The sequence below is a fragment of the Chrysochloris asiatica genome, unplaced genomic scaffold (assembly GCF_000296735.1).
Source record: "Chrysochloris asiatica unplaced genomic scaffold, ChrAsi1.0 scaffold00151, whole genome shotgun sequence".
Taxonomy (NCBI): domain Eukaryota; kingdom Metazoa; phylum Chordata; class Mammalia; order Afrosoricida; family Chrysochloridae; genus Chrysochloris; species Chrysochloris asiatica.
In genome coordinates, this window is record NW_006408669.1 from 1,970,526 (window position 1) to 1,978,301 (window position 7,776).

Here is a 7,776-nt window from a genome sequence, read left to right on the forward strand (position 1 = left end):
TATACCATGCTCTTGGATAGGAAAATTTAACATTGTAAAAATTCCAACATTCCTAATGCAATCTATAGATACAATGCAATCCCTATCCAGACTCCAACATCATTTTTTTCAAAGATGGAAAACTGATCAAAAACTTTACATGAAACGGAAACAGACCTCAGATAAGCAAAGCATTACTAAGGAAGGGTAAAGTAGGAGGCATCTAACTATCCAATCTCCAAACTAACTAAACAGCCACAGTGGTCAAAATAGCCTGGTACTGGTACAGTGAAAGACACATAGATCAACTGATCAGAATTCAGAACTCAGAAGAAAATTCATCCATCAATGATCAGCTGATCCTTTGGACAAAGAACCAAAATACATTAAATGTGGAAGAGACAGTCTCTTCAACAAATGATGCTGGCAAAACTGAAAATTCATTAGCAGCAGAATGAAACAGGGTCACTATGGGTTGAAATCCATATTAAAAAATGAAAAATCCATATAAAAAACTCCATATTAAAAAATGAACTGAACATGATTAAAAACCTAAATGTAAAACCTAGAAATATAAAGATCATCCATGAAAAAACAGGGGCAAACTTTGGAGCTCTGAAAAATGTCAAACATAACTGAAAACACACAAACAGCAGAAGACATATATAATGGATAAACGAGATCTCTTAAAAATTAGACATTTATGTGCATCAAAAGAGTTCACCAAAAGAGTATAATGAGAACCCACAGAATCAGGAAAGTATTTTTTGCAATGGCATATCAGACAAGGGACTAATATCTAAAATTTATAGTAAACTCTGATACCTCAATAAGAAAAGACAATCCAATTAAAAAATGGGCACAAGGCATGAACAGACATTTCACCAAAGAAAGCATTCATGTGGCCAATAAACTATGAAGAAATGCTCACAATTACTTTAGCCATTTGTTGTTGCTGTTGTTATGTGCCGTGGAGTCAGTTATTCGCCATTGTTGTTGTTGTTAAGTGCCGTCGAGTCAGATCTGACTCATAGCAACCCTATGTAGGGTTTCCGAGGAGCAGCTGGTGAGCTTGAACCACTGATCTTGCAGTTCAAATGGCTTCACAGTCAGGCACATTTATTAGAAAGATGTAAATCAAAACAACAATGAAATATCATCTCACCCCAGCATTAATAGCAAAGTTCCATAAAACAGAAAATAACAAATGCTGGCCAAGGTGTGGAGAAAATGGGACCCTCCAATACTGCTGGTCGTCGTTGTCTATATGTGCCGTGAAGTCGGTTCCGACTCATAGCGACCCTGTACAGGGTTTCAGAGACTGTAAATCTTCACAGGAGCAGAAAGCCTCATCTTTTTCCCAGGGAACAGCTGGTTGTTTCGAACTGCTGACCTTGCGGTTTGCAGCCCAATTCATAATCACTACGCTACCAGATCTATAAAATGTTGCATCCACTATAGAAATGCTTCTCAAAAATGTTGGGAATAGAAATACTGTCATTGTTATTGTTGTTACATGCTATTAAGTTGGTTCTGACCCATAGTGACCCGGTATAGGTTTTCCGAGGAGCAGCTCGTGAACTTGAACTGCCAACCTTGCAGTTCAAATGGTTTTGCAATATGGTGCATTAACCCACAGCGCCACACCAGGACACCTAAAAATATTGTTGTTGTTAAGTGCCATCGAGTCGATTTCAACCCATAGTAACCCTGTATAGCATTTCTAAGGAGTGACTGGTAAGCTTGAACCATCGACCTTGTGATTCAAATGACTTTGGAATCTGGCACATTAACCCACAGCGCCACACCAGAAATACTGTATGGCCCACTAATTTCTCTGTTTGGTATATATCCTCAAGAAATAAGAGCTGTGACACAAATAGATATAAGCAAATCCACGTTGATCGGAGCACTATTTGGAACAGCAAAAAGATGGAGGCAGCCTAATTACCCATCAATGGAAGAATGGATAAACAAACTTTAGTATATATACACAGTGGAATATTATGCAACACTGAAGAATGATGCATCTGTGAAACACCTAGTAACACAGATAAAACTGGAAGACATTATGCTGAGTGAAATTACTCAATCACAAAGGACAAACATTCTGTGAGACTATTATTGTCATAAGTCAAGGAAAGATTTTATGCTAAAAGAAGTATTCTTTGAATGTTTCCGGGAAGAGAGTGTAATTCACAGGCTAGAGGGGAAACTTTTTAATTTGAGTTCAAGAACACAATATACAACCAGAAGGAGGTGGGGAAAACAATGGGGGAAAATATTAGATGCAGTAAGTTGTTGTTATTGTTGTTATGTGCCATCGAGTCGTTTCCGACCCATAGCGACCCTGTATAGGGTTTCCGAGGGTGTAAATCTTTACGGGAGTAGAAAGCCTCATCTTTCTCCCGCGGTGCAGCTGGTAGTTTCGAACCGCTGACCTTAAGGTTCGCAGCCCGATTCGTAACCACTACGCTACCAAATGCAGTAAGTAGGGTGTGATAAACTGTTGGCTTCATCAGTTCTAAAGTTGTATGTGTACCTAATAGCACAACATCAAAACATAAAATGTATACCACAACTGACAGAAGAACAAGCAGAAATTCACATTGAAATGGAAGGCCTTAGCTGGTAACTCTGTAACTGATCAAGCAAACAAGAACCAGTAGCCATTAGAAATGTGTACAACAATAGCGAATTTGATGTACAATGTGTATTCTGTACCCCAGACCTGTACAATACACATTAAGCAAATGTGGCATACTTATATATACATTTGCAAATAATGGGTCGTATGTATCTATGTCTCATTAAATTATAAAGGACTGACACCATATAAAACACAGTATATGTCCAAAATGCAAATAAGCAAGAAAGCAACAACTAGAAGATAAATTTTATTGTTAAGTGCTGTTGAATCAGTGTCGACACATGGAACACCCCTGTATAGGGTTTCTGAGGAGCAGCTGGTGAGTTTGAACCATTGACTTTATAGATCAAACCAAATGTTTATGGTCCAGCACCACACCAGTTATAATGAAACTATTATTGTTAGGTGCCGTCCAATGGGCTCTGACCCATACTGACCCTATGCCCAAGGATCAAAACAATTCCCATTCCTGTGCCAGCTTCACAATTGTTATGTTTGTGCCCACTGTTGCAGACACTGTGTCAATCCATCTCCATGGGAGCATGCTCTTTTTTCACTGAACCTCTATTTTAATCTGCTCACTACGCAAAAGAAGAATATGACTTAATGTACTATTATAAAATTAACCATAACAAGCACTATAATGAGTATGCCAAAAAGATGAGTGAAGCAATATAACTGAATTTTAAAGAAAGGATTAAAATTTCTAAACTTTTTAATGTGAATAACATAAACATTGCTTCACTGCAGTGCCATTAAGAGAAAATATTCCTTAGGCTTCAAAATCATTTGCAGGTGGTGAGCTTATTAAAAGGGGGGGGGGGTACCAACTGTCTACTGGGTGCATCAGAAATTATGTGTATAAAGCAGAAATAATCAATCCTAAAAATATGTCTAGCCAGAAATACCATAGTTCAATGTATTGTAGACTTGGCTAAGAACTTACAGGACACATTTCATGAACAAGTTAAATCTTTTGTGGCATATTCTATTGCAGCTGATGAGAGCATAGATATAAATAATACCACCCACTTAGCTATATTTATTTCTGATGTCAAAGACACTTTTGATGTGACCGAAGGACTTTTAGGCAGAGTGTCCATAATAGAAATAACATAGGAAATGACTTTATTTTGTGTATTAGGAATATGTTCATGTTGAACTATTCACAATTAATAGTCAAGTCCCCAGACAATGGTCCTATAATGGTCAGTGCTATAAAATTTTGATTCAACCAAGTAACATGTCCCCAGGTCACAGAATATAGCCGGACCACTGCATCATTCAACAGGGATATCTTTGTGCTAAAAGTTAAAAATGAAACCCACGATGGAGGATTGCTTGAAGCATTGACAGTTTAGTGCTTGGCTTGATGACTTAGAGTCTGTACTTCTTGAAGACAGCTGGCTTAGTAGTGAAATGAAGCTGATATATTTTTTTAACTGTTAAAAGAAATATACTTGGTTTTATCATCCAAGGGAAATTCCTAGCCTCAGTTCACCAGTCAAAACTGGACCATACTTGGTCTGTTTGATTGATATGACAACCTATCTGAACACTATATAAGTATCTCTGGTAGAATAGTGGGTTAAGTATTGGGCTGCTAACCACAAAGTCAGTGGCTCAAATCTACAAGCTGATTCACAACAGAAAGATGAGATTGTCTGCTCAATGTAAAGAAAACATAAAATTCCCACCACTGGAGCAATAAATAACATCATGATAAATGGAGAAAAGCTTAAAGTTGTCAAACACTTCATTTTGCTAGGGTCCACTATCAACACACATGAAAGCAGCAGTCAAGAAATCAAATGTTGTATTGCGTTCGGCAAATCTGCTGCACAAGACCTATTTAAAGTGCCCAAGAGCAAGATGTTGGTTGAAGATTAAAGTGTTTCTGATCCAAGCTATGGTATTTTCAATAACCTCATATGCATGTGAAAATTGGACAATGAATAAGGAAGACCATAGAAGAATTGACGCTTTTGAGTTATGGTGTTGGAGGAGAATATTGAAAGTGCCATGGGCTGCCAAAAGAACCAACAGATCTGTGTTGGAGGAAGTACAGCCAGAGTGCTCCTTGGAATACAGGATGGCCAGACTTCATCTCTCATACTTCAGACATGTTGTCAGGAGGAATCAGTCACTGGAGAAGAGTATCATGTGTGGTAAATTGTGGGATTGGAGAAAAAGAGGAAGACCCCTCCTAAAGAGACAGCAACAATGGGCTCCAAGTTAACAACAATTGTGATGATGGCTGAGGATCAGGTAGTGTTTCATTTTGTCATGCATAAGGTCACTATGAGTCAGAGTTAACTCAACTGGACAGCACCTAACAACAACAACAAATATAAAAGTCATTATCCTTAGTGTGACATACAATCCCCTGGTCTCTTCACACACTAACCTTCAAAATTCTAATTCCCACTATTTTTCACCATGTCCTTTTCTTTTCATTTCTTTTTTTAATCAAAGGAAAGTTTATTTTTAAAAAATAATCAAAACAGAAACTCTAAGTGGCATTGTGTACATTGTACACATTTAAATGACTCACACGAGTAAAGTTTTTGTTCTGTTTTTCATATATAAATATCATACCATCTTGTTGTATATCCAAAGATGTTCAAGAAAAATCTGACTCCAAACTGCACACAAAATGACCATTTAAAATAGACTGCCTTTCAAACACTCAACAACACTACAGGTAATAAAACTTTGAAATGGGAGCTCATTCTATGATTCCACTACAAACAGAATATAGAAACAAGAGAAGTTGAGAATTTATTCTAAATAGAATGGAACTTGTCATTGTCTACACCGGTACTCCACTCCTCTGCTGCCATCATTTAGCAAGTACTCCTTGACAATTTTGAAGAGTCTCCATCACTTTTAAAGAAGTTCATACATGGTTCATTCCATTCTGCCACCAAGAAGTGCATGCTATGGCAGTGACAGTTCATAGTCAAGATTCTTCAGAATTTCTGGTCCTACACAAAAGCCTGGATAATCACTCATCATGAAGAAATCCACAAGATGCAATAGCTTGCCAATCCATAGGTCATATGTAAAATAATACATGGCCTCATCTTTTCCCACTGACCTTGTGGCTCACTGACCAGCCATCTTGCTCCCTGAAGTTGCATATTAAAGGAGTAGAAACTGAACTTTTAAAGGATTCCTGGATAGTTTTTGGTTTATCGACTGTTTAAATTGTTTCCAAAATTTTATTAGTTTTATATGCATGTAAATTGTTGTTGTTAAGTGCTGTCACGTCAGTTCTGACCCATAGCAACCCTGTATAGGGTTTCCTAGGAGCAGCTGGTGAGCTTGAACTGCTGACCTTGAAGTTCAAATGGCTTTACAGTCTGGCGCATTAACCCACAGTGCTACACCAGGACTCCATGTACATGTAAATAGAAGGGGCATTTATCCTTATCTGGCTTCTTTGCATCTTTTACTTTCTATTAACTCCTTAATCCTGTTTGATGGAATCACTATTTCATTATATGCAGTCTTCATAGTAGATGTTCATTCCAGATGCTGCTGCTGTGAACATCAAAAGGATGTTCATAGGCGATTTCAGATATTGGCTTCTCTGTTCCTCCTGGCTACATGTGAACAAAGGCAAATGGCATAATATTAGACAGTTGGATGCTTCCTCCTGGGGCTTAAATTTTGATCCAGTGATTAAAGGATGGAAAGGGACATTGAAGGTTATTTATTGCAGTGGTGAAAGTATGAGCAATAGGACATTATGGTAACAATGACTTCTCAGCTAGAGCACTCAGCCCCAAGACCATTGCCACACTTCCTACCTTTCCAGGATCCTAACATTCCTGCCTACCTCCTCAGGTGCCCATAATTTCTGTAAACTTGTCAATATTAGGTCAAGAAATTCTTTTTTTGTTATTACCTCAAGTTGGTTTCCTAATATGTTATGTGTATCTATTTCCTAAGAAAGAACTTATAGGTATTAATCAGATCTTCAAAAGGATATATACTTCCCTCAAAACATTAAGAATTATTTTGCTAACATTTCCAGACTCTAGTGTACAAAAGGGAAACCTTAAGAATATCATGATTGCATGCAGATGGCAGCTATTCAATAATTCTTTCTTTATCATATTCTGAGTACTCATTCCAGAACCTTTATGGAAAGTTGTCAGTGACAGCCAAGAAGATAAAAATTATTTTAAGTAAAATGATATCTTAATTTACTAATTGTTTTATAGACATAATTCTTCCATCAGCAAATAAATAGACTGGTGTTAACTCTTTCTGGTGACCTGGATCAGAAAAGCCATGTGGGAGGATGAAAATCTTTTTCCCTCTGCCATGACAACCAAAGGAAATGAAGAAAGTACTCTTTGAAAAAGGACCCCATTGATTTCTCTTTGATGCTACTTTTCCCTCATCTTTACCTCATATCCTGTCATACTATAAAATTGTCTCCTGCACATGGGATTTAAAACTGTAACACATTAAGTTCAAGACTTAACACAGTAAGTCTCAGATGAGTTTAAACTCCCACTATTCTGTGTATTATATACATTGTTGTTGTTGTAAAGTGCCGTAGAGTCGGTTCCAACTCATAGCAACCCTGCACAGGGTTTCACCATAATATTACTCAGTCATAAAGAGAAATGAGAGTACAAGGTAGAACATGGAAAAACCTTGATAACATTATGCTGAGTAACCTGTATGACCATCTAAAGAACAGATTTGATGCATTAGAACTAATGACCAAAAACCAACAGAGTTATCGGATGACATCATGAACAACATACTGGAAGAAAGAAAATTTCATTTAAAAGGTAGGAAAGAAAGAAAAGACCAAAATAAAAGTTAGAAGAGACTCTGAACTTGCTCTCCAGTGTTTCTCTACATTACCTAATGTCGGGGACCCACCTCGACATAGGGTTTCAGTTCACGAGGAGAGAATACCTGACGGTGATTCATATATATCAAGAATACACAGAAAGACAGAAAGGAGACAAAGAGAGAGACAAAGAGACACTCGGAACCAGAGTGAATGGTGGACTGGCATCAGGCAGATCCTGCATTGCAAACATCTCAGCCACAAAGGCCGTAATATCCTGCATAGTGAACATGTTAGCTAAACAGGCAGTATGGTTGCAAGGCTGGAC

The 7,776-nt window shown here is 37.6% G+C and overlaps 1 protein-coding gene across 1 annotated transcript in view; it reads left to right on the forward strand.

Moving 5' to 3' along the window:
• The window catches only part of LOC102831403 (60S ribosome subunit biogenesis protein NIP7 homolog), a 166,886-nt gene that overhangs the window by 60,677 nt on the left and 98,433 nt on the right, over positions 1-7,776 (forward strand). The gene's annotated exons all lie outside the window — the stretch shown is intronic.